Source organism: Lonchura striata, chromosome 5 (genome assembly GCF_046129695.1).
Source record: "Lonchura striata isolate bLonStr1 chromosome 5, bLonStr1.mat, whole genome shotgun sequence".
Taxonomy (NCBI): Eukaryota; Metazoa; Chordata; class Aves; order Passeriformes; family Estrildidae; genus Lonchura; species Lonchura striata.
Genome location: NC_134607.1, coordinates 67,861,107 through 67,889,018, shown reverse-complemented (window position 1 = coordinate 67,889,018; position 27,912 = coordinate 67,861,107). Strand labels below are relative to the sequence as shown.

The 27,912-nt window shown below is 39.1% G+C and overlaps 1 protein-coding gene across 6 annotated transcripts in view; it reads left to right on the top strand.

The window, feature by feature from the left end:
* The first annotated feature begins 438 nt into the window (after window positions 1–438).
* The window catches only part of CELF2 (CUGBP Elav-like family member 2), a 547,018-nt gene continuing 519,544 nt past the window's right edge, over window positions 439–27,912 (top strand). For 3 of the 6 annotated variants that reach the window (XM_021530962.3, XM_021530961.3, XM_031506833.2), the window contains exons 1-2: window positions 439–614; window positions 879–943. The gene's annotated coding sequence lies outside the window, so the exon portion shown is untranslated. The other 3 variants (XM_077783683.1, XM_021530959.3, XM_077783682.1) reach the window with 1 other exon arrangement.

Genomic DNA, 27,912 nt, shown 5'->3' with positions numbered 1-27,912 from the left:
ACATCTGGTTAAAGCCAGCTTTTTATGTACTGGGATTATTAGTTCATCCTTTTCACACAAGTGTAGTGCTGGTTGCTCATTATGCTTCTGACTTCTCTTACTTTTTGTTCTCAAAAATTATTTGAAAAAGTTTAGAAGGAAAACTTAAAAGCAGAGCAAAAACAATGCTGGCAACTTTTTTTAGTGCCAGAGTTTTTACTGCTTTCTGTCGACATATTTTCCTGACTTTCCATTCAGATAAGAATTTTTGTGCAAGGTGTTACGGGGAGGGCTGACTGCATCCCTGCAAAGTGCAACACAGTAAGGGACTGTGTATATTCTCCACATACCGTACTATTAAAATCAATCTGTTCAGGTTAGTTTCCATTCTGAGGAGAGCTGAGAAACACAACCACCAGTTTCCGTCACGTGCTGCGCCGCATCAATTAAAAATAAATTACATTTCATGCAAAGAACCTAACTTAAAAATCTCAGCAAACAACAACAGAACCTTTTCACTAATGATTTTCAGTCATCAGAAGTGGAGAGAGACTCAGACAGCAGACAGCATGGTCCCAGCATGCTTTTTGCCTTTTTTTTTGTTTGCACAGTAGCTGTCAGTTGCAGCCCTGCAGGTAGTAGAACCCAGTGGGAAGAGGGGCGGGACAGAGCGATGCTGCCTGAACTGACAGCAAATTTAAATTACTGAGCTTTCTTTTGCTTTTTTTCTTTCTTTGAGTGCCCTTTCCTTTTTTTTTTTTTTCTCTCTCTTTTCTCGGTTTTTTGTTGTGGTTTTTTTGGTATTTTTCTACTCTGCGACAAACTGAAAAGATTCGAGCACACACTCATTTAACAACCCTGCTTCGTCGTCTTCTTTTTTTTCCCCCTTCTGCTTCCAGGATAATTAAAAGAGAAACCTGTAAAGGCAACGTTCCTTCAAGCAAGTTGGTGCTGTAACGTGCTGGTAAGATGAATTTAATTTATTTTTTTTTCTTTCCTCATATTTTCTTTTCCTTTTTTGGAGCTGAAAAGCTTTTGTATATCTAATGCAGTCATAAGTGTGGTTCCCCTGCTGTGGAGGGTTAGGAGGTAATGAAAAGGTGCAACGGTTTGATATATGACCTTCTCCTATTACTTAAAATGGGGAATAACAGCTTTCGTGTCTGTCCTCATGATGCTTTTCTCTCTATGAATTGACTATTTGCTCAACAGAAGAGATGCTGTGATTGTCGCACTATGACAATGAGGACTTGATTGTTTTTTGGTTACTGTTCCATGCTCCTATCAGAACAGATACTTGAGCTGGGGGGGTTGTGTTTGTGATTTTTTTTTCCCTCTGAACGTTGCCTGAAGCACTGATACGACAGGGGGGTGGAGATGGGGGTGGAGGAGATGGTCTTGGGTATCATCCTGCCTGTTCAGCTGTTTACTAGGTAGAGAAGTGCAACAGTGAAACTTTTTTTTAAATAAATAAATATTTTTCTATCTTCATCAAGTGGGGTCGGTGTATCCAGGATTTATTGTTGTCAGATGCTGGGTAAAGTTCTTGCTGTCCCTTGCATTTTTCCTCTGAAGAAGGGGGGAAGGGGTGTTTCACTCCATACCTTGTCATACCATTGTAGTAGCTAATTGCAAGAAGCTGACAAACTTTGAGATGAAATACCAGGCGTTGCTTTTGTAAGGAATGAGTTTGATGCTGTGGATCAGCTCCTATGAATACCAGCCTGCCACATACAATCAAATCTGTACTATACACGTTACATTCCTGACTTGCAAGTACCCTGATTTCCAAGGTCTCCTTTCTAGTCTTTTTCTGGTACTAGCACATTTTCTCCTTTTTTCTTTTTTTAGCAAATGAGATGTGCTTTGCTTTGTGTTTAAGCTTAGAAAACTTAAACGATGGTGTGTTTTTCTCAGGCTTTCTGAATGTAGTTCTGCCAGGTATTGAATGCTACAACATCTACTGAAACCAACAGGAAGACTGAGCTGGTCATGTATTTAAGAGAAAATTGCTGAGTACTGGCAGGACTGGATCTTATAATTGCTGAAGTATCTCTGTTTTCTCAACTGCAATTAATTCTTGTTGCACTTTAGGCTGGATCCTGTAGCTTTTACTGCAGTATTCAGAATAAGCACTATTCTTACACTTAGTTGTTGTTTTGTGGTCACACTGATGAAAACTTTTTGAAGTAGGATGGGGATTTTAGGAGAAATTGAATAGAGTTAGGAAACCAGTGTGATTTAGTCCTCTATCTCCTTGAAAGCTCTTTTCCTTAATTTCATTCAAAGAAACTAATAATCTGCACATTGATACATTAGACTTTCCAGATTTAAAAGTCTGTGTTGCCAAATGCATATTGTTATATCATGAGAGAAGTTGTGCAAGGAGGGTGAAGAGGAGCAATGGGATTGAACACAAAGTCCTTTCTGTGTTGCTGGAGAGGGGGAGAGGATGTGCCAGTGCCATATGGAAAATCATATCCTCTCACAGAAACTTTGTTAGGGCAGAGAGTTAAGGGTGCTGCACTTGCACAAGCTCATCACTCCCTATTTCAGTCTCAGTTTCAAGCACTGCAATACTTTTCTGAAGGTTTACTTTGCTTATGCAGAAAATACTGTTGGCTTGGGAAATGAGGGCGTTGGAGCTCCCACATCTTGCTTCTGCCCTGAAAACTTGCCTTCCCCCACACCAACATCAAGGTCTGCAAGGCCCAGAAAATTAGGCTTTGTCCCTTGTAATCCTAAACTCCCATCCATTTATAACCAGAGAAGAAAAGGGTTGAATTAAGTGTTCTTGTTATGGAAATAAGTTTTTATTCAATCAGTATCAACTGACAGTTAGAAGCGTATCTGATGTAATATGAATAAACTGTAGGCTGTTGTCGGTAAATTATGCATTTATAGTCTCACATTCTCCTAGAAACAGTGCTTTTACAATGCTCAAGTGGCCCAATGGGGTGAAACAACTACCAATACTCTCATCTGAGCTTCCTAATCAGCCAAAGTCATGAGAAGTCCATGGTGGTTGGTTCCCACTGTCCATGGTGGGCATCTCAGCTGTGGGTGAGGCTGCAGAGAGGAAAGTCGGAGTTTAGCCAGGGGTCTTTGGTCACACAGGTGATGTCAAAATTACTGTTATGAGGCAACATGAAAACATATGCTGAGTAGAGATGCTGAGTTTTGTGGCAAGAATGGATTCCTAAATTCTTAAGCTACAGCAAAGTTGATACCTGTGCATTTAACTAAAAAAATCCACCCTAACCCAATCTACTGGTCTACATCCTCTTTGAATGTAGTCTTTAAATATATATTTTTTTAATTAATCTGTGCACTTTAAATTGATGTTGGCTTCCAGCAATACTGTCCCCTATTCAGTGCCTAGAAATTTCTAGTTGAATGCAACTGCTTTCATTGTAACAAAAAAAGAAAAGCAAGCCAGAAAACTTGCTGTAATTTCCTGTCAGTAACCGAGAAATAAGAAAACACTAGGCTAATAAAAATGATAATCTGAGTTTACAACTGTTAACAAGATTCCTGAATAGAAATGGTGCTATTATACACAAAGAATTTCTATCATCACTGGAGGAATGTAATATAAAATTATGAAGTTTATTATGAGGGTCCTGTCAACCAATCAGAAATCAACCCATAATCTTACTTGTGAAATACCATAAGTTTTAGCATCTTCCTCCCCTCCTACTAATAAAATATTAAAGAAATTTTATAATTAGAAACTTTGATAGCATAACTGTGAATTTCATTTACAGCAAAAAGCTAGCATAATTCTGTATTTCTTCCACATCTCTAACGTTCCATATAAAGTCATTGCAAGTCTGAGTCGCACACAGCAGGTAAAATTAAGGTAAATCACAGACTTGCCATGGGCAATAATGATGGGATTTCATCAGTCGCTTTCTCCTGGGAGAAGACAAATTCCCAGATTTTTCTCAGGACTCTGAAGAATTGCGAAAGAATGTCATAGCACCTCCACCCCTGAACAAGATTACTTGTTAGCATTACATTTCTGGTCAACTCAATTCAAGTGTGATAGAATCTCAGTAAAATCCTTAGATTTAAACCATTGCAAATTATTCCATTTCATCCTAGGAGTAAAAGACTCTTAGATTTCTTTTCTAACTGCAAATGATTTATGTCATTGTAAGGGGCTTGCTCTATTTCCATTTGATTTAACATATTAGCCATGGTCTTTCAGCAAGAACCACTCTTGCAAGAACCCTGTACGTAGGCTCAGAGTGACCCCGAGTCTCTGATCCTCCCCCACTACCTGATTGATAACATATTGAGCTACCACCTGCCTAAACACACTTCTCCCACAAGTCTGGCAGCCAGTCACAAGTCCTTCATCTCCTTGTGATGTGCACATGGCTCACTTCAGAGTCCTTGGGGCTCCTAACCCTGTGTAGAGTACAGAGAACCCTAAAAATAATCTAAAACCTCCTTATGACTCTCATCACCCCAAGGCAATAGTGATCACAGTATTTATCTGATCACTAGATAAGAATTAAGAATATAAATATTTTATCTATTAAGGTAAACAGTAAAATAGCAAGAACAAGAGCAAGAAGGAAACAAAGAGAAAAGAGAACTAGAAGCCCAGAGAGTTCATTTCTAGACCATAATTATCATCACACAAAGCCTTCCTGGGGTTGTTTTGCATGTTCCTGCCCTGATGTGCTCTGAACTCTTAAAGCCACATCTTTCCTACTCACATTTTTAAAGACATGTATTGTCATCTTTCTTGAGAACAGCAACAAAGTGGGAGCAACCCAAAAGTTCTGTATATTTTTTTTTAATTTGCCGTCTCAGTCTGGAACCTCCAACTGCCTCTGTATTATCCAAAAAGGTGATTGTTCTCTGTCCGTGACATTTGAGCACCAAATCATCTGATTCATCTCATTCAAATTTTGGTGCCTATATTGTAGACACCGATATGTGAGTGATCCACCTCTGGATCTCATTACAGTCAGAAAAACAACCAGGTGCTTTTTTAACATCTGTTTCCTTACAATCCCATGGAAAGATGTCATATTCAAAACTCAGACCATTTCATTTCCTCTCCTCCGCAAATTTTCTCAACTGTTGCCTTACTTTAGACAGCTCTTGTAATTACTTAATGAAGACAGAGAACTTAAAACTCCATAAATTACATACATTGAAAAACTATTGACTTATCAAGCCTCATAAACCTGGCAGTGGGCTTCAAACAAGGCTGATCCTCGTGCAGTTAGGACTGGATTGCATAGGCATGTCCATACATCACTGACATAGTGTCACTCATATATATCATTAGTCCTCCAGGGCTGCTGGGGGGAAGCTGTCACAAGTGCATTCCAAGCAATGCGTTTAGTGTCTAATTAATCTTGTTCCTTGTGGTTAATTTTATTAGGCTGAACTGATCTAGTGAAAGGAGGTGCTGTGATTGGTTTATTTGTTCTACTTAGTAGGCCAGTGGCATTTAAAAGTCATGCTTCAATGCTATAAAAAATCCCAAACTCAGGAAACTCCATGAATGTAATGAAGTCTACCTATTTTAGGCACCAGTATCATAATGAGTTGATCTTCCTGATGTAAATTTTCTTATCCAGAGGACACTTTGTGTGCTTGAAAGCTTTCAGACTGAAACTTTGTCTTCCTACATTTTTAGAGCTAAAGCTGTATTAAGAGTGTAAAAATTGTGTTCTGCAGAGCAACCCCCATTTCCCAAAGGTACTTCACACCTTCAGCACACCTGGCCATCTCTGGAGGGTTTTTTTGTGTCCTCTTGGCCCTGTGCTGGCCCCATGCAATTGTTTTCATGTCCAAGTCCATGGTAAGTGACATGAGGGTCTGTGGGTAATGCTGATGGGTCACAGCCCACCTGAGCAGAGGGTTAAAATGGTCTGAGGGATGCAGCACCAGAGCAGCCTTGCTTGCAGAGGAAATGATACCCAAGGATGACCACAATCAGCATCACTCAGGTTTATATTCAAGGAAAATCTAGTTAATTTAAAAGGCAAATGTGTCAGCACATAAATATATATTAATATGTATATAAGAACATGGTGTTGGTAATGACAAAGTTTTGGGTTCAATCCCTGTATGGGCCATAAACTTATGAGCCTAACTTGATGGTATTTGTGGGTCCCTTACAACTCAGAATATTCTGTAATTCTGTGGTTCTATGATATGAACTCATAGTATGGCTGTTGGACACATAAAACCTCATTAGACAGATGAGACATTCAGCAATAGGAACACACTCTACTGTCAGAAAAAGGTCTCCCTTTCGGATTCATTCCTTTCTTCACGTAGATAACCTTCAGCATCTTAAAGATTAAATGTAGGCTTGGTTTAAGTCAGAGACACTGGATTTTGCCATTCATTTAAGCATAAAATATTTGACTGTCCACTCAGTTGTTGATCCACTTCTCAATATGGTGTTATTCAGTCAAGGTAGGTTGGGCTTTATAATCGTGGAGGTATTTTTCAACCTTAATGATCCTATGATCATCACACATGGCTGAGATAGCTGTAATCTGAACCTGAACTCTGAAATGGGAGTGGCTAGATATTGAAGCCAGCAGAAAATATGTTATGATGCACTTGAACCGCTCACATAATAACAGAGCTCTGAATGCAGGATTGGGTCTCTGACACATTTGCTTTTCCAATGATTAATGTATAAACTCTGTACCAGCTACTAACACAGTGAGCAGTCCAGAGGGCCCGTGGACTGCATTTTGGATAACAAGAGACAGAAGTATCAATTAATAGTGGCTCTTAATCAATCTGATGCAGTTGATGTTTTCCATGGGCGCTCCATTAACAAGCAGCTCGCGGCTCTACCAACACCTTTCTTTCCCTGCACTCTAAGTCCCTGAATTATGAAGGACATGTGCATACTAAATGAAGCTTTTGCACTCAAGAGCAAAGGCTGCCTATCCAGTATCACAAAGTAAGAGACCACATTCACAGGACATTAAAGGATGGGTACTCTTGCCGAACAGGTTTACACATTTAAGCCTTGATCCTGCAAGGACTTATACACATGCTTAACCTTACACACTGCGAATGAAATCCTGGGCCTCTCAAAATCAATGACAAAAGTCCACTGACTTCAAAGGGCCACTCTGTGAATAGCCTTTTTGGTTTCAGTGCAGCCACACAGCGTGCAGAAGCGTGTGAGCTGATCTCCCCAGCCCTGCGTGCTTGTGTGAAGTCTTAAGAGATTGAGTGAGCTGCTAAGTGTATCTTGCAGAGCACTTCTGTCTCACAACAAACTATAGGCATTCAAAGATGTTTTCTTGTTTTATCTGTGCTCTTTACGAGTTTTGCCCAAACCCTGTGGTAAAACTTGCTGAAGGAGTCTGTGAGCAATCCATAATGCAATTCCCTCCCTGGCTAGTATTGCATTCTGAGCAGTTTGTTTTCTTTACTTTCCAAGAGATACAATCCCTTGAGTGAGGTGATTATGTTGGAATCACATCTTTCTTTTCTAAAGAAAATAATCTATAACACACATGATTTTATAGGAAATCTGGGAAATATCTGCTGAAATGACTTACAGGTCAAAAAAAAAATAGTGTATGAATTTGTACAGGATTCAACTGCTGGTTTTCATCTGCTTTGGTAATTGAGATACCTTCTTGCAAAATCTTACGTCTGTCTCAGGATCTGTTGGAGATCAGAAACTCAGTCCTGGGTCTCTCTCAGTGTATAAATCTCTCCTCAGGCAGTGGTTTCCCTCGACTCATTGTGGAGTCCTGAGGAGTTGGGTGAAATGTTCAGGAGAATGGAAAGTGGTATCAGCCCCATTTTTCACCACAGATCCCTTTCCAAAGCAGGTTAACTCAATGATCCAATGATGCTGCACAACCCTCTGGTTCAGAGACTGGTAAATTATGCTCCCAACCTCCACAGTGGCTGAGGTACTGGAGCTGGGGGGTTTTGGGCTGTCCTGAGTAGCACCAAGGTATCTCATCTCCAATAACAGAGCTCATGCTGGAAAATGCAGATCCTGTGAGTGAAACAGCTGTGCTGGTGTGCAGATGCACCAATGCACCCTGCACGTGCCTGGGACTAGAGAGGTTTTGCCCATCATCTCCCTAAGCCTGCAGAAACATTTGTGAGGACAGTATGTGTACTGTAACAAGGAGCAAGGGTTAAGAAAATATATTTATAAAGTTTTTCATCCCAGTTATGCTTTAGGATAAGCCTGCGTTAGCATTTGTGTAAGCCAAATTACCTCTTCTCACCTAAATTAGTGGCAGTCATTTGAGAAGGAGAGTAGGCTGGGTGAGCTCAGCGAAGCTACTTTTTTCTCTTTCAGCATTTTCTTCTGACACGTTTCATTGCTCTAGCAGAAAAAAAAAATCTCGAGACTTCACTCTTTTTTTTGGCTTTTACTGTAAAGGTATTTTAATTTTATCTTCATCGTGCTTCTGTAATGGGCTTTACACATTCCCAGCAAAGTCCTGTGTGAAATTCTTAACCACAGAGATTACAGAAATTTACTGCTTCACTGGTGTGGTCAAGTTGCCACAAAATTGCATTTGTTAATGTAGCTGTGAAAACACATGGCACCTGCCATCTCTGAGCATAAGGGTTTTAAATATGGCTTGGAAGAATTTAAGGATGCCTGTAAAATGGGGCTTGGCCGTGTCAGTTTAGCTTTAGGAAGGAGACTGTGCTATAAAATACTCACCCATAATTGGACACAAGTGACAGCTTTACTTAACTAGTGTTCACAAATGAAGGAGCAATGAAAATGTTCTGCCTTTCTCACCCCAGAAGAATGACCACAGCAGATGTTAATACCGTTGAGAATGGCTTTATTGTAGCTACAGGTGAGACAAATGGAGGATTTATGAGTCTGGGGATTGAGGGAAGGGGAGGAAGGGTGAAAGTCCAATATTGTTCCACAGAAATGCAATGTCCATTCCACAGCACACACAGTGCACTAAAGCAGAGGCTTTTCTGTGTCCGTGAATTCGTGAGCATGCCGGGTTTTTCTGGTTTTTTTTTAAGTACCCAATACCCAGAATCATAAACTGAACATGATTCTGCTGTTTATTTCCTTATGTTCTACCCTGTATCCATTTAAGTTGATGGCAAATCTCTAACTTAATTGATAATACGATGTAATCAATGGCTCAAAGTCTGGGAACTCAGTGACCCGTGGAAGTGTAAACAAGAGACAACGTTGTTTCTCTGATGAAAGTCCTGAGAGGAGGCTTGGCCCAGCATCTGCTGGATCCTTTCTGTTGATTTTAATGAGCTTACAAATGGTCCCTAACATAATGTGCATTCAATAGAAATCAGCATTGGTTTTTCAGGCACTGATCCAGTAAAGCCCTTAATTATGTGCTTAAGATTATGGTATGGGAATAGTCCCATAGAAGCCACTGCAACCACAGAAATGTTTTAAGCTCAGCAAGTAAGAAAATGTTTTGTTGCTGGAGTATCATCACATTTTTTTCCAGTCAGTGGCCTCTGCCAAGAAAACTAAAAAATTCTGTTTCTAGAAATCCAGCAACATGAGATGCCATAAATGCAGTGATATTCTGATTTCTATCCATTTTTTTTTTAGCTGCTTTATATTCCTTTATGCCCAGATATAGAGCAAAGCACTTAACTGCAGTTGTGACATGAATAGGAGTGCTTGCATCTTGAAACTCAAAGCTCCCTCCCCTTTTAGATTCAGGCTATGCTCACACGTGGTGCTGCTGTCTGTTGTCAGCCCCAGTTCTAGATAGGATGATGTTTTTAAATTTATAAATGCTAAAGCTGCAGTATAAGTAGGAAAATATTCTCCTCTGTATTCAAAGTAAGTTCTGGTGGTTACCCCAAACTCTGTAGCCAGGCTGTTTTTTAGAAGAGCTGCTTATGAGCTTTTGTGCCATGTGGAGCATATATTTTTTAACTGCTTCACTTCAGCTCATCCCACCTCACTAGAGGGGACTGCATTTCTGCATCCTCTTGTTTTCATGAAGTCTCTTGATATTCACCAGGATTTTTTCAGGTAATGCTACATACAGCAAACAGAGCCTGTGGTGTTTCCAAAAGTTTCCTGCTGTCAGAAGCATTAGGGCCAAATTGAAAATATTGGTTTGGGAGAATGTAATCTTTTCAACACAGGCTCTGGTCAGCTTGGCTGTATGCAGTGCCAGTGCCCAATAGTAATGATGTCCAGGCACAGGGCCAGATGCTAAAACTGCCCCCAGAGTGAATATACTCACACTCTGTGAGAGAAGCAGTAAAGTATTCTTGTTTTCTGGCCAGCAACATCACTTCCCAGGAGGATAACTTTTGCCAGGAGTATGAATAAGCTGCATTGAGGCTATGCCTTACAGCAACTGCTGCATCAGGGACTGCTAAGTAACTCATAAATAAGCAGTCCCTGCTGCCCCCCAATTCCAGTATCCAGCTTCAGAAAGTTCTTATGCAAATCCAAGTAAAGGCTTGCACAGTGGCCTCAGTGGGCTCTGAGAAGTGCCAAAGCAGAGGTGGCTACTTTCCATCTCCTGCTCCTTCGACTGGCCATAATTTTTCTGGCAAGCACAATTATGCAGAGCCTAGAAGGATTTGGCTTCTATTCTTCAGCTCATATTCATCATGTGGGTTGCTCCAGTGAAGTTATGAAGCCAGGAGATCCTGTTATGGTAGGATAAAGACTCCACCACAGCTGAAATCTTTATTAGCAAATGAATTTTGAATAAACACTGGAAAAATAGGCACACTTTAATAAACTCAGCAACTATCTTGTTTTGGGCACACAAGTGTATTTATACCCACAACAGAACTACATTAAAATGTAGGGGTTTTTACATTAGTGCTCATTTTCAGTTTTCTTGAGAACAACTTCAGTTCCACTCACATAGGCATGCCAAACCTTCTGCTGATATAAATCAGAGTGATCCCTTGAAGTCTGGTGAGCATCTGCCTCAGAATGGCAAATAATAGCCTCTAGAGCCCCACTAATCATTGAGAGTGATAGAAGTTACTGATTCAACATGTACAACTTTTTAACACCACACAGACAAAATCATTTCAGGCAGGAATTCCTACACTAGGGATAACCATATTTCATAAGGAGGAATTTTTGCATTCTTGCAGCAAAGCACCCCATTTTGGTTTAAAAGGTGTAAAAATTGCTTACAAGGATGCAGCAGTTCTAAGTTTTATGTAGACAGGTAGTAACAGATATAATAAAGAATATGAGCACTTAGACATCTAAAATGTTCAATACTGTGTCCCTGCATGAGACATTCCCCAGTTCTGACTGCTGACATAAAATGATCCAGCTCCTGCTTCTTTGCAGCGGAATCAAGAACTCTGATTTCAAATAAGCCAATAAAGTGATGTTCTGGAAGGCCATACCCTGCCCTTGTACTCCTTTTCTTCAGTTACATTTTTCTTGCTTTTCAGGTTATTTCATAATTTATTGCACAGATATCTTATTTTGGAAAAAGATGGAAATATCAGCTGGTGTGTTTATCTAAGAAAAATCGGTATAATTTAGACAAGGATAATCAACCTCCTCTGTATACAAAGACAATTTGAGCACCAGAAAAACATTGTCACAGTTTAAATTTCTTTATGTTCTTCTCCCCCATCAGGATAAGAATATACTTTTGTCATGTAGCCACTTATCTTTGGTTGAATACAAGACTGAGCATACAGAAGCAGTTATTTTTTCTGGTATTTCCAGTCAGCTTCATACCTCAAATTATTAAAAACCTCTGGGAAGTCTTTCTCATGAAGTGTGATTCACAAATTGTATGAGTTAGTCTTCAAAGATTTTATTAAAATAAAAATGGAAGTCTATGACCCTTACTAGTGGTTTGTCTTATATAAATGTATTTCTCTGCTTGACTTTCACAAAATACATTATGACAGAATAAATGACATTGGAGCAGGACAGGAAACACTTCAAAAGGAACTAATTTTCACATGCTGCAAAACTAGTTTGGGGACCATCTTGAAAGATCTTCCATGCCCCCACTTTTCTTTATGCAGCTTTATTCATTGTCTTAAAATTAATTTTCCAGAGCAATAAAATTCTTTCTTAAGGAGGTGATAAAAAATTGATTTTGAAAGTCCTGGTGATAGCAGTGGTTAATGTTGCTCCTGGTGAATATGTTGTGGACAAGTCTCTGGGGTTCTCTCAGTCCTAGGAAGGAAACAGCCAAGGACCATCCTGTAGCCCCATGTGATGTTGAGATGGTGCAGCTCAAGTCCACCCAAACACACCCCCAGCCCCAGGCAGAACTGCCAGCATCCAACCTGTCTGTGGTACCTGCTGTCCCCCAGCCCAAAACCTGGAATGTTTAAGAGAGTGACATTTGGCACAGCCCAAAGCTCTGCAGGGGAGCAGGCTATTGACTCAAGCTCTATGAATGGTCAGGAAATGGTTCTTAGGCCATGTTCCTGGTCTGGATCTTTATGTCAGTGTAGACATAACTAGTAGAAACAGAGATGGAAGGGAAAATCCTCCCCAGAATACTCACAGACTGATTTGAACTTCAGCCAAGTGCAGTTTGTTTCAGACTTAACGCACCCTGTTAGAGGGGACCTAAAAGAAGAGGTGGGAATAATTGCTGGCAGGTGTCTGTGCAGATTAAATAGGATGGCTTCAAGTATAAAAGTGTATCCTAACCTGTGTGATAAAAACTCAGCGTGTTGCCATATCCCTGAACCAGGAAGTTTGGGAAGATGGGAAAGTTCTGTAAGCTTGGCTTGATCTTACAGCCTGCTCTAGGCATCCACTAATTTCCACTGATGGACACAGGACTTAGACAAACACCTGATCCAATCTGGTGCAGAATCCTCCTGCTACTTGGAAGAGTGTAGGCTGAGGAAAGTATTACGCCTTCCTTAGAGGAAAGAAAGCTGACTGTTGGTACAGAGCTATTGAGGATGGATAAGGGCTGCTGGAGTGGAGCTGGCTTTCAGAGCAAGCACGTCCATCCAAATAAACACTCCAGGTACTCATCAATATGCCCTTGTCCAGGAGCAAATTGGATTCTGAACAAGCATCCAAAGATATAAAAGTGTAAATATACTGATGCTGTCCTTTTGGGAAAGTCAGCTGCATACATTTATCTGAGTAAGAGGGGGTGAGGGACTGGGGATTGTGTTATTCTACTCACTTTGAATGTTAGTTTTGATAATTTTTTTCTAAATTAGTCTTTATATTTCACTGCTTCCTGTATTTCCCAAAATTTTTATTAACAAATAAACAGATCTTTCTTAGTTCTCTCTGAAACAATAACGGCAAAGGCTTTGTTGCATGTGCAAGAACTCCAAATGAGGTGAAATTTGCTTCTGGCAATGGAGTAGTGGCACCATGCAGACAGATCTACTAATAATGATACTTCTTTTTGTGTGTGTTGTGCAAGCAGCTATGGCAGGATATGTTCCAAACCTCATTTTATTAAATGAACAATATAGACCACCAGTAATTGTTATGTTAGGGGAAATAAAATAATAAAATGTGCATATGATAGGATGATGTGAAAATGCACATAGAGGAGCATACCAATGTGCTTTCCTTCTGCAGAGTTTTGGCAGACTTTCCAAACTTCCCAGTTTAGAATTAGCAGGGTCAGAGGAGATGTCCCAAAATTTAGTATAATTTGGATTTATCAATACGAGACTCCTCCGGGGTGAGGTAAGTTCTCTCTTCACAGAATAGATGAGTCTTCTCAGAATATTTCCCCAGACAGATTCTTTTCTGCACATCTCCTTGCCAACTGGAACCTTTTGATCTCAACATCCTCAGTGCCAAATTCTTTAATGGTGTAAATGAGTGAAACTCCACCTAAGGCAGTGGAGCAGATCCCATTTGCACCTGCAAAGAACTTGGCTTTGATTCTGTAGCCAAGGAGAGATTAAAACCATTGGTTCTAGTAGATTTGTTGCCTGTAAAAATGCTCCTCATCTCCAGTTGCAGATAGCTCTGTAATCCAGTCCAAATGTGAGAAGGAAAAGGAGCAGAAAATGCTTCTGAGGGCGTGAATCCTGGAAAAGGAACGTGATACACTGGAGGCTTTAACAGGATTTTGTGATCTCTGTCTTATGACCGAGGATACATTGCCATCATTTTGATTCTGGTCTCCTCACTTGCTCTCTGTGCAGCTTTTTTCCAGATCTCCTAATGTGAACCACTTATTCCAGATTGCTCTTTGAAGAAGGCATCCATTGATACATCAGAGATTAAATGAGTCACTCATGATGGATTGTGCTTCATGGCTTTATATACCACAGAAAATTATGCATTTTACACTACCTTGTAAAATAACCATTTATCTAAGTAAACATATTGACTTCTTTTGGGTTCATATGAAAACTATCCTGGGCTGTGAATCTTAATTTAGCAAGCTCTTGACAGGCAGGGGAAAAGACAGCTAACAATGATGGAGAAGAATCAGTTACTTAAATGTCAATAGAGGGAGGTTAAAAAATGAGCTCAAAGTAACAGATCAATTTGTTCTCCAGTGTCCAGCCAGAGGTACAGACTTGGCAACTTCTATCACCTTTTCTCCCCTCAGGAAGGGAAGGGAAGGGAAGGGAAGGGAAGGGAAGGGAAGGGAAGGGAAGGGAAGGGAAGGGAAGGGAAGGGAAGGGAAGGGAAGGGAAGGGAAGGGAAGGGAAGGGAAGGGAAGGGAAGGGAAGGGAAGGGAAGGGAAGGGAAGGGAAGGGAAGGGAAGGGAAGGGAAGGGAAGGGAAGGGAAGGGAAGGGAAGGGAAGGGAAGGGAAGGGAAGGGAAGGGAAGGGAAGGGAAGGGAAGGGAAGGGAACTTTTAGAGCTTTTGGCAGTTGGTTTAGTTCTATCAGTTGTATGCTGCTATGCTGTCAATTCCAAAATGAAAACAGCACATATTGGACAAAGAAATGAGGCCAAATGGTAAGAACAAAGGGAAATGGCCGAGAATAATTTTCCAGAAATTCTACCTCTTATCTTTCCACATGTATTATAGGTACCAAAGCAAGGTATCTCTTTTCCAAGCACCATAGTTTGCACATCCATAATAAGGAAATTATTCTTCTGATCCAGATTCTCCCCAGAGCCTTTCCATGTGGGTCACAGTAACATTTGAACATCTGACACTGGTAAAATTGGATCAGCATAAATGTGCACTGATTCTTCTGAGTTTCAAGCACTGTGAAAGAATGCAGTTTAAGAATGGAGGTAAAATGGCCTCATCCCAGATCCTTTGGGAAGCTCTGTATTTGTCTGTCTAGTGGAACATGAATACAGGTCAGCACTTGCTCAGCTTTCAAAAAAACAACAGTTTAAATTTTCAAATAACAGGTTAGATTTTCTAGTATCTGACCATTTCTGCTTGTTAGCTCAGATTGAATTTAATTGGTGCACCTGCCTGATTTTTAGCCTTTCCACATCTTTTTCCTGATAAGTATTTACACCCCTCTCACTGACAAAAGGGTCCAAGGTGTTGAGTGCATCATTGACTTCAGCCAGCTTTGGATCAGATCTGTAATCACTGCAAGCTTCTGACTAGTTGGCTCTAAGTATTTCAGATTAATCATCTCAGAGACAAAGCAGAATATCAGAGTCAAGTATAACCTTATATATTTCTGCTTTACCAAAGGTTTACTCTCCAAAAAATCCATTGTCCTATATGTTATATAAAATAATTCACTGTGGAGCAAAACAGTGTGTCATGATACAGATCTGGGCAGTGATTGAAATAATAACAGACTGTTTAATTGCTAAATTACAGTAGTGATATTATGAAATAACATATTATATCCGCATTTATAATAAATTAATCCATCATGATTAAAGGTCTCTCAATGAATACCAAATGAATTAATACATGATTGGCCTTTATAAGTATAAGCCTTTAAAATTATGCAGTGTTCTGCAAGCAACTAGCAGCCCACAGAATAAAATGGCAATGAGAAAATCTGTCACAGGAAAACTTTTCTACATTTCATGCAGAACACCTTTGCTTTCAGAACATTTTTGCACAGTACTTGTTACCAATTATGACAGATAGCTTTTTAACAGGAGAAAATATGCCCATAATCACACAATGTTTGGGGGAGAGGGAAAAATTACCACAATATGACTAATTTTATGAAAGACATCTGTCATTTTCTACTGTTATAATACAAGCTGTTTAGTAAGTAAATTTAATTAACCAGATTTCTCATTTTAAAAAAGGGGGGAAAAGGCTTTTACAGCATGCCAGGAGCATATCCCTTGAATATAGTTTGTTTAATGCACCCAATTAGACTGAATCATCAAATTTTCTGAACCTTAAATATCTCAAATTAATTTTTTCCACCTTGTTTTTCTATGTACCATTTTGCAGCCATTTGTACTGTGTAGCGGATGTTGTTTATTGTTGATATTCCTTTTTTAGAATTCCTGCTTAAAGCCAGGGTTTCTTGGTGTTTGGTCTTGCACATAAAGAAAGAAATCTCGACCTAAACAGGTCCCATTGAAAAAGAGTGACATACAAAGAGTGAGAAGTGAGAAAGGCAGGGAGAGCAGGTGTATCTGTCCCAGGTCATAAATAATTCAGTGAAACATCTGAGTCTTGGTCTGGTGTCATCTCAAATACTAGACCACACTCTAAAAGGATATAATTGTAAGTCAATGGCAAGCTCCTGTTTAGGGGTGTGAAATTTCCTCTGTTATTCAAAATTACAGACCTGAAAGGTTGGTCCTTTTATTTTAAAGATAGTTCATCTTTGCAAAGTATTGACTGCACATTCTTTAGATAATTTATACCATACAGAAAGAAATTCTAGAAAGGTGGGTTGTTTGGGTTTTTTGTAATATGTGAAAATGTTATGTTATGACACTGCTCCCCATGAAAAGCTGACAACATTTATGCAGTTTTCCAATGGTCAGGAAAAAAAAAAAAAAAACAAACAAGAAAACATGCAAAAATTTATTTTATTGTTGTCAGTGGGAACTTGGGGTAGTTTCACTTACAGCATTTGACCTGTGGTCAAAATCTGACTAGAAATCTCAAATCAACCTCAGTTAAAACAAATATTCAAATAATACTAAATGAGCTGATTGCAACTTAATAGAATGGTTTTCCATTTGTTTAAACTATTTTTAGGAATAATTAAGGTAGTAGAAGATCACCTTCTAAACAAAACTCTGGTTAATTTCTAGTGCATCTTCTGAATTCTGTTCTTATATATAGGACCATCCAAAATTTAATATCTTTTCCTTTCATACATAGCAAAGACTTCAACCCTATTCAGGAAAAAAAAAAAAAGAAATCAACGAAAAAACTACCCACTGCCTGGGCTGTACAGAATTTCACTGAAGAATGAAAGCATCTTCTTTTTATCCTTTCTCTTTTTTTTTTAAATTTGATTTCATTTAGAAACATTTACATAGGTCATGTGTGGGGAGCACAGCATTAATTCTGGCAAGTTTTTGTTACCCTAACAGATTTAGGAAGTTAATTGTACATAATATATGTCTGGTATTTAGAGAGTATCATTCACTTAGTAGCATGAATAGAGTTCCTAAACGTGGGGAATAAGTCAGTCCAGCAGATAATAGATTGCTTATTGGGGTGGAATAATCATGCAGAGTAGGTAGGGAAAACTGAAGGTCTTTGGTTATCCTCATGCACATGCACACATTGTAAATCTGCCAGAATATCTGCAAGCCTAAACACTGCATTCAGTCCTTTAGACCAGGGTTCTCTTCCAACTTGAAAGATGGGTTGATAACTCCAGTAAATGCTCCCTCTCCCCTGCACAGGGGCTTTGGATAACTTCAGGTGGAGCAGTGTCATAAATTGGTAGAAAAGTATCAGATTGAGAGGTGAAATGTGAATTTAAACATCTCCTTTGCTTTTTTATTTTTTTCTTTTCTTTTCTTTTTTTCTTTTCTTTTCTTTTCTTTTCTTTTCTTTTCTTTTCTTTTCTTTTCTTTTCTTTTCTTTTCTTTTCTTTTCTTTTCTTTTCTTTTCTTTTCTTTTCTTTTCTTTTCTTTTCTTTTCTTTTTTTTTCTTTTCTTTTTTTTCTTTTCTTTTCTTTTCTTTTCTTTTCTTTTCTTTTCTTTTCTTTTCTTTTCTTTTCTTTTCTTTTCTTTTCTTTTCTTTTCTTTTCTTTTCTTTTCTTTTCTTTTCTTTTCTTTTCTTTTCTTTTCTTTTCTTTTCTTTTCTTTTCTTTTCTTTTCTTTTCTTTTCTTTTCTTTTCTTTTCTTTTCTTTTCTTTTCTTTTCTTTTTTTCTTTTCTTTTCTTTTCTTTTCTTTTCTTTTCTTTTCTTTTCTTTTCTTTTCTTTTCTTTTCTTTTCTTTTCTTTTCTTTTCTTTTCTTTTCTTTTCTTTTCTTTTCTTTTCTTTTCTTTTCTTTTCTTTTCTTTTCTTTTCTTTTCTTTTCTTTTCTTTTCTTTTCTTTTCTTTTCTTTTCTTTTCTTTTCTCTTTTCTCTTTTCTTTTTTTCTTTTTTTCTTTTTTCTTTTCTTTTTTTCTTTTTTCTTTTTTCTTTTCTTTTTTTCTTTTTTTTCGTGTTTTTGTTTGTTTGTTTGTTTGAATTTTTTTTGTTATTTTGGGGGGAGTTGTTTGTTTGTTACAGACTTATTCTGCCCCATTTATCAAGGCTGTATTCAAGCAACATGAAGTGCCCATATCTGGTCAGTGGAGAAAGCTGGTTTTAGTGATTTCCCATGTAGGGCCTGGTTATAGCAACCAGGTGAACATAAGAATCCAAAGACTTGTTTATAACCCAGGTCACTTGAATATGGCTTTTAGATTGTCTTTGCTTTAATTGCCTTTCTCAATGTCTAGGACAGATTAGAGAAACACAGCTTAGTATTAGAGGACATATGGTTATCTATATTCATATCTCTGCCATAGAGAGAGAAGAAATATATGGTTCAGCATGGGAAGCATGCAGACATGAAACAAACCCACCCCTGAGGGGTCAGCAGCAGAAAAGGTGTTAAAAGCTCGAGGGAATTTTAACTGAGCACAGGCAGCACGATCAAGCTCTGAGACAGAACAGCTTTTAAGTGAGCACAGGCAATCCTGCAATTAATGGAGACATATCTACTCAGTATTGCAGTACAGCCAACCTGCATCCTTGGCTTATTAATTTCTCCCAGTAGTACAAGTAGGTTGACGTCTTCTAAATTAAAAACAGTTCCGCCTTAGGAAGAATTGCCAAGGAATTTGTACATTAGAAGTCTCAGGAGATGAAACTCTTGCATGCCGCCTTCGCTGGGGAAGAGTACAAGCTTATCCTTCAGGAAGTGTCATCTGCCAGTTATGACAGCTACACATTTGTATTCATTTATGAATTCGCCATTTACAACTGTGGCTATTTAACACAACAATTCCCTGGAAAATCTTTGGACTCTGTGTTTGCATAATAAGAAAAAACTTTCAAGAACAGCTCATCTCCTTCCGCCTTTTCTACTATTCCTGTTTTGTACCCAATGAATTTTACACAAGAATAATTTAGGACAGCATTTGGCAGGGTTGTTCTGGTCTCTGTGCACGTAGGAGGCTTGTGAATCTCTTGCAATCTTGCTACAGGGGACAACATTTCTAACAGGGTGTATTCAGGAGAGTTGATTTTGTTATTCTGTGGAGTGAAAGTGTAGTCTGTCACCTGGGCAGATACAACTGTTAACTGGAACAGGGCTCCAGGTACTGAAGCTCTGTTTCTGATTCAACTAGAGATGTTCTTAGTGACCCTAAATAAATCACTTCATCTAGCTGGTTCTTTATCTTTGTATAACATCAAAATGCAGCTATGATTTCTTCTCCCAGGCACGCTGTGGGAACACAGTGATGAGGTGTTTAGAGAGATGTGTCTGCTCTCCTCTGTGTTTGGGCTATAATTGCAGTGCTGAAGTTCAAGCACACAAGACTCCACTGGGCTGTCAGCTCTCCCTCCTATGGGAGCTTTCCCTTTGACAGCTGAGGTGGTGGTGGCCATCTGTGACGTTACCACGCAGACTCCTTTAGAGCAAGAGATCGAGTGAAACTATTCCTCTCAAGACAAAAAAGATAAAATAAAGTACAAAAATTACCAGTGAGAGAGAAGCAAAAATCAAACTTATTAATTTTGTATAATTTCAGTTGATTTCCACACTGTATTTAAATATCTGTACTCAGGGAGTTGATCCTGATAATTCCATGAGTTTAATTTCTTTTCCTTGCTTGGTCTCTTTGTTCATTAGTAGTGGTGAGGTGTTGCCAGAGGAGAAGAGGATAACATCTGGGAGAGGAGTAGGTATTATTTAAGTAGGGTATTGTCTTCTGGGAAGTACAGGGGAGCAAATGAAAGAGATCTGTTGGTGGACTCATGTCTCAGAGAAGGTGAAGCAACATGCTGCTTAGTGTGTATGTAATAATGGGAGATTTATGAGGAGGGGAGCAGGTTATAAGAATAGACCACATTAATCTTCTGCTTCAAACTCTTCTCATTAATCTCCCAATAAGAAACTGAAATGGTCAAAAAGTACACTATTCCTTTAGGCTGGTTTTGCCATGATTTTATGAAGACCTTAAAGAGATTTCCAGAAAAGAGATTCTCCTGTTCTGTTTCTCTCATCTTCCCCTTGTATCCTACAGGGGATGCAGAAAATTCCTATCCAGGATGTAGATTTGCAAAAACATGTCTCATCACCATGATTTCTTTTCACTTCAAGCTGTAAGTCCATTCCTCATGACTCCCACCTTCCTTTCTTCTTTCCCTTCTCCATTGCTAATGAGATAGAAGAGTATCTTGTGACTGCTATCTGCTGATCAGCCTGAGCCTGAGCTCTGTGAGTAGATAGATTTGCATTCAGAACATTCAAATATAGCCACATACCTGAATAAGCATGAACAGCAAAAATTAAAACAAAACTACAAACAACAACAAAAACTTGACAGGGTAAGATTTTCCTTTAAAAACCATATGAAGCAAAATTCAACAAAAAGCTGAATTTCATGTGAATCTACTGGCAACTGTCTGCTACATGTAAGGGTTGCAGAAGTGATGCATGGCTGCTGAAACTATCCAGATGACTTGGCAGTACCTCAGTAAATAGGTCGGACTTATTACTCGCCATTAAATTCTATTGTGCATCTGAATTTCTTGGCTTTGGTGCAGTGCAAGTGTTCTTTATGATTTTTGGTTATCTTTAAAAATATCTTCCAGAGAATGGAGGCTCTGACCAGATAGGGATCATGGACTCCATGGAGTCATTTTCTTCACAGAGTAGTAGAAGTAACACTGTCACAACCACAAAATTGTATTCTATCGAGGGAGTAAATATATTGATTGCTTACTTAGCAGAACTGGTGAACAACACACGTTACTCCAATTCACTGCATCTTGCACAGACTTCCAATTTGCTTTTGGATGTAGGACTTGATGCATTAAGCCATGGGCTTTGTGTCTGTGACTGCTTTTCTTCTTCTTCTCTCCTCCCTGTGTCCTACCCCACTAGAGATCAGCTGGAATCCATCTGCTAAGAGCCTCCATTAACTCAGAGGGACCAAAGTTTCTGTCATACATTCTGCTGCCCATTTTTAACCCATTTAGTGCCTGGTAGTCTCTTTATTCAGATGACTGCCTGGGGAGGGAATATAGGCTTAGGTGAGATCATCTATGGGAGGTCAGTACTGGACATTTTCCAGTTTGTTTTGTAATCATCAATCTTATTAGTCCTCTGCCTGAGACCAGAGGTTTGTACGCATGGTAGAATGACAGAATCATAGAATATCCTGAATTGGAAGGGACCTATGAGATCATCAGTCCAACTCCTGGCCCTGCACAGGGCAAGCCCAAGAATCACACTGTGTACCTGAGAGCACTGTCAAAATACTCCTTGCACTCTGGGAGGATCGGGGCTGTGACCATTAGAAACTTCTTGGTTTCCCAAGATTAAATTAATATGGCAGGACTTTAAGTCTTCAGATCAATGAGAAATCAGTTTAGCAGTGATCACATCCTGTCTAGACACATGGTTCCTCAGCTGGTGAGGAAAAGATTGAGGAAAAGATTGGAGAAAAGATTAGAGAAAAGATTGGAGAAAAGATTGAAGTTCTCAACCTAAAAGCAGCATAAATGGAGGCTTCTCTATCTGGTGCTTGAATAAGGAGCTTCCAGGTTTGAATTCGAGAGAAAACCCTAATTTAAACAGTCCTTACACCGAGGTGTTCTCTATCTCAAAGATAGAGAAATCCTACTTGACTACAAGGTATGATTCAGGATTTCTGGTAATCCATTGGGTAGGAGATGTTGGGCAGCACAAGCACAGCATCCATCCAGCTCTACCCATCATCTGTGACTGACCAGTTCACATCCATGCTACACGAAAGCATGTGCAAACTTCAGCCTGTGCACTTCAAAGTCATTTCAAATGCTTTATTTGCCTAATGTGTAGGTTGCCCCTAGATGCACCCAGCTTGTTCATCCATTGCTCCTGCTGAAGTCACAGTAACACAGTGTGCTTGTGCCTGCACAGGCTGTACCTATTCAGACCAAATGCTGTGTGAACTTACCATCAGCCCACAGCATTGTGGAAGTTTCTTGGCAGTGTGAGTTTGCATTGACAAATATGACTTTTTTATTGATTTCAACAGAAATAATAACTGTAAATATCTCTTTTGGGTAAAAATCAGATCATCCCAAAGTAAAAAGGTGGCTGGTTGCTATGGTAGTCTACTAGATTGTGGGAAATATGCAGGATTCACTACTGGAAATGAGTTCATGTCTCCTCAGGCAAGAAAAGCTTGGACTGGTCATAGCTTCATCCTAGGGTCAATGATTTTAATCCTCACATTTTCTGAAATGAGCAAGCTCTTTTCTGTCCAGCTACTTGACTGATTGCAGATATTTGCGTCAACTCAAATATGAAAACTTTACTGCTGAGCCAAATCCCACAATAAAAAGTTTGTATTTTTGTCTTGTAGACAGAGATAACCTTTATCTTGGTCTTCTCAGAATTCAAGGCTTATATTATAACAGTGCTTGTCCTCCAGGCCACCAATAACTCCTGAATCCATGAAAGACTTCAGCCCAGTTTGACAGCCACTCTATATTTTACATCAGCAATTGGTTTTGCACGCACAAAAGGCAGGACTAATCACAGTGTCTCTTGCCTGCCAAAATTTCATGGTGAGGACCAGCCCATACATTAGCTGGAAAAAGCCCAGAGCACAACACGGATGAAAAATATCCAGGAAGTTTGGCTTCACAAATTCTTCGGTGGGTGGGAGATGTGGCGGGGCGAGGAAGGATTAAATATTCTGCTTTAGGAGAACTCCTCGAAATGGCATGTAAAGCAAATCCTCTGCTCTGCAGCTTCCTGGGAAATGACTGTCCCAACATTTATCGCAGCTCCGTGTCCTTTCAGCGCGCACTCCGCTGCCCAACCAGCCCACCAAGCTGTGCCTTATCTCAGCCCTAATCCCTCTCCTCCTCACTCTGGAAGAGCAGATAAATGGGAGGAAGGTGTGTTGCAACCAGCATGTTAACTGAGCGAATGTTCCCCAAATCTGCTTCTTCAGCTCTGCCTTTTATCTTGTCTTTAAAACCAAGCAGCCGCTGCTGATAACAAGCAGATTAAAAACACTATCAGATTAACATTTTTATATAATAAATGGTCAAGAACCTCACATTAAAGGAGTATCTTTCCTAGCATTAAGCATCCTTCACTCACCCAGGAAGCCTTTATCAGCTTGAACCTGTTCTGCTCGTTGCATAATAAATCTCCGAACCCTGATTTCATCGTGAGGAAATTCTTCATGAGGACAGCAGGAAACTAAATGGATGACTGTGTTTGAAAGGGAAATCAAGCAAAAAGATTAAAGTGCTGGTCTTTCATTTAAAACTAACTTTGTGCTAAATCTTTTATCTGGGGGATTGCTTAGTTTGGATGTCCCACGGTGTGGCACAGATTTTTGCTTTCTCCAGGGCAGTTCAAATTTAGCTCGGGTCAGATTAACGTCAGATGAAATACTTAATGAAAAGTTTCTTAATTTTTCTCCAAAAACACATCTCTGATCCACTTGTCCTTTACCAAAATGTTAATATTACTATCAGCACTTTTGCTGCATGTGTTTATCCTACATATTTATCTTTGATAGTTTCTGGTGTCTTTTGTTTACTAACAAAGTACTTCTCAGGCCAAACACCAGACTTCAAAAAGTGGAAAATATGAAAAAAACTACTTTGATAAACATGGCTATGGTAAATGTTCCACAGACAATCCTGTGGAAAATGAGCAAAGGTCATTCCAAATCCTGTCAAATGGAAACACACTTGCAATTTCACTTGACCAGCATCAGCCTTACCAAGAAAATGTACTAAGAACTTGAATCTATTTTTTTCAGGGTAAATCCTGAAAGATGGTCATAGCACTTGCCACTAACATTATTCTGGTTTTAAGAGAAGCAAGACTGGGGAGGAAAGAGACATGAGAGAAAAGGACTCCTTTTATCTTAGCACACTCCCAAATAATGAGGGCAAAGAAGGATGTTCAAGGACTGACATTTGCACCACAATGCTGCACCTCTGAGAGACAAATATGTTTCTGGAGGTCTGGGATACCTAGAAAAGAATTAAAGCCACTCAATGAATAAAAAGAAGATATTTTTAAAGATCTTTCAGTCTATAACCTGAAAAAATACAAAGTTTTCTTACAGGGAAACACCACTGGTTTTCTTGGGTAATACATCCATGTTAAAATATGAGATTTTCAACAATTGTCCCAGAAAGAGTTCTGTATTCATTCAATGTTCCATTGCTCTTCAAGATTTTCCTTGAAGATAATCTTCATCTTCATTTAATCACACTGGATGGCAAGTTGCTTGACTAGTGCTGCCTGATAGATTTGATTTTCAGTCCTAAGATTTTTTTTTTTTAATATAGTATCTGAAGGAATCTGAATTACACTTTCTCTTTAGAATACTGGACAGCCTCCACCCTTTATTGTACAGCTGTACAATACTCAGATTCAATCATTAGCAAATTTCCTATACAGTGTTGATAAAATTGTTTGTAAACTCTAGTAGATTGCCATTAAATAATTATTTTATTTTTAAGTCAGAGGTTCAGAGACACTTTTTGGAGAAGAATACACCTTCATTACAGAACCACAGAACAGAATGGTTTGAGTTTGGGTCTGGTAGAAGGTGTCCCTGCCCACAGCAGGGGGCTTGGAGCTCAATGATCTTTAGGGTCACTTCCAACCATTCTATTCCAAATCATTCTATGATTCTATGACAAATATACCAATTAGAAAAATGTCCATATGCATGTCCATATAAAATGTATAGGGAAGCAAGCAAAAATTTGGTTTGGTATTTTTAACAAAATATACACTGCTTTCAGTTATCAGTGAGTAAATCCTACAACAGTGCTCTAAGGGCTGTTTTTGCAGCCCACATTTACACTGGTGAAAACTTCCCAGAGAAACTGCAGTGGAGCATATTTCCAGCTGAATAACATCATTTTGGGGAAGCAAAAAATTCCCAGGTAATAATTGATAACACCTTCTAGAAGCTCATTTTTCAGTAAAGCAACGATATCAAACCCACTTGGAGGTATTTTAACCCCTATCATTTCAGAATGAAATTGAAAGGAGCCAGGCTTTTGTGCGCAGAGCACCTTCCATCCACCCAGATCCTGCAGGATCGTGCAAACATGAGAGATTGCACGAACAATGCAACGATTCAGAGCAGCCAACAGCAAAGTTCAGCAACAGCCGAGGCTGAACAAAGAGGCCACGCACAGAAAATCCAAACAAAAGGGCATGAGGCACTAATGATTCCACGGAGGAGGCACTTTTATTTGTAGTGTGAAAGGGTATTGGGGAAGGAACAGAAAGGTTAGGCATGGAGATTCCAGCAAGTAGGAGCACAAGGGGCTGCATGGCCAGGCAGAAAGTGATGACTGGGCAGGAAGACAGAACAATAGAAGTACTCTCAGCAGCAGATGCCAATTTCCAATAAATTCAAGCATCACATAGGGTTTTAGCCACATGACTCCTATTGACTTTAATAGGAGTCATGCAGCTAAAAAACCCTCGTTGCTTGGAAAGTTGCTTATTAAAAAGTGAATACAAAAAAATTAATTTGAGACAGGCGGGTTATTCTGAAATATCTGGCTTGGAAATACTGTGAGTTATGCCAGCAGAGAATTTGGCCTGATAGTTGCAGCATTACCCTGGACACCTTTTTTCACTTGATATTGTACATGTGGCTTTTCCAGTATTAGTTACTGGATAAAGAGGAATGTGAGCTCAGTTGACACTTTGGTTGACTGCCAAATAGAACTTAATAGAGTTAATAGACACTAATCCTGATTTAGAATTTTTCAGGGTTTACTCCATAAATTACTCTGGCCACTGTGTGTTTAAATACTGCTTTTAAAGAGGAAAAAGTGTAATACAGACAGCTGAGCGCACCCAGGCTTACACTATTCCCTGCAAATACCATTTCTGAAATCTGTTTAAGACATTATGTAAAGAGATGTTCTGTATTTTTGAGCTGTTGTAACAACAGCTGTCATTCACCAATACGTTCTGACCCAAAGATAGTCTAGAAACAAACTTGCAGGGTTTTTTATCTCCATTTCCATTCCCACTTTTCTTACCTAGCCAGATAGAAAAAAAAATTGAAAGATTTGAGCACAGAATCAGTCAAATATTTTCAAATGGGATATTAGATGAAAATAAGAATAAACAACAATTAGAGGGATGGCAACTCATTAGAGATCCAATGAAGAATCTATAAATTTCTGTCAGGCTATTCTCAAAGTTCATTCTCAAGAGGAAAATGAGCTCAGTTCATTCCTCAGCATTTTATGTCATATATGCATCTATCATTTTCAAAGTTTGTTGCTGATTAGCTGAGAAGAGAATACTCAGGCTCAGATATCTTTTTTTTATGGATTGGACTCTCCCTGGATGAAAAAAAATCACAAAATTTGTACCTAGGTCCTTTTGACAACAAGCAACTTGGCACAGATACACCAGAACAATGCAATCTCAGCTGTTTAACATGCAGACCTGAACTATGATAAGGAGCCGAATAATTGTATTGAGGAGGATCTTATACATCAGGTGTAAAAAACAGCTGGAATAATGAGTATCCTCACACTTACATGTCCATGTCATGGCAGCCAGAGCAGGTTTTTTACAGTATGGGATTGTGCAAAATCTTGCCCTGTAAAAACACAAATCAGGTTCAATGTAAGAATACTGAGATAGAAAAGGAGTGTTTCAGAAAGGGGTAACTCATCATTCCTCTAACAAGTGTCAGTTTATTTAATATTTTAAGGAAGATCTAGGATTATTCTGGATATGGAAATGGCCTGAGAGTGAAAACAGGAGGACAATTCTTATAATTCCCTTGCCTGATCATAACAATTAATTCAGCTGAATGGTAAAAGAATTAAAGGACATGTATACACAAAAGAGTGTGTAATGCAGTCCCATATTTATAGATGAAACTGATATTTAAAATCTGAGGCAGGCACCTTCAAAAGGAAGCCATGTGAAGAACACAGAAATGAGCCCTGCTGATATTATCATGTCCAAGAAATGGATGATGCATCCTTTTACTGTACTGACATTTCTACTGGCATAAACAGCATAGGATGTAGAAAGTCTGTGAGATAACACTGAATCCTGAAAAAATGTCTTCACTCACCCATGGCATCTATCCCTATCTCTCTGTTTCCATGTTTTTTGGTTAGTACATTGGCTTCTGTGAATGTAACCAGTTTCCCCCCTCTCCCCAGGATTTTGGATAACTAACTTCCCCCTCTGAGTAGGAGCACTAGCTTCTGAACATGCAAATGCTAAGCATGACAAATATCTTCTTTCAAATACCAGCATGAGGGTTGCCAATCTGCAAAAGCAGTTTCTCATCTGGATTTCTGGCCGCCTTGAGGACAGAAAGAATGGCTCTGCCCAGACATCA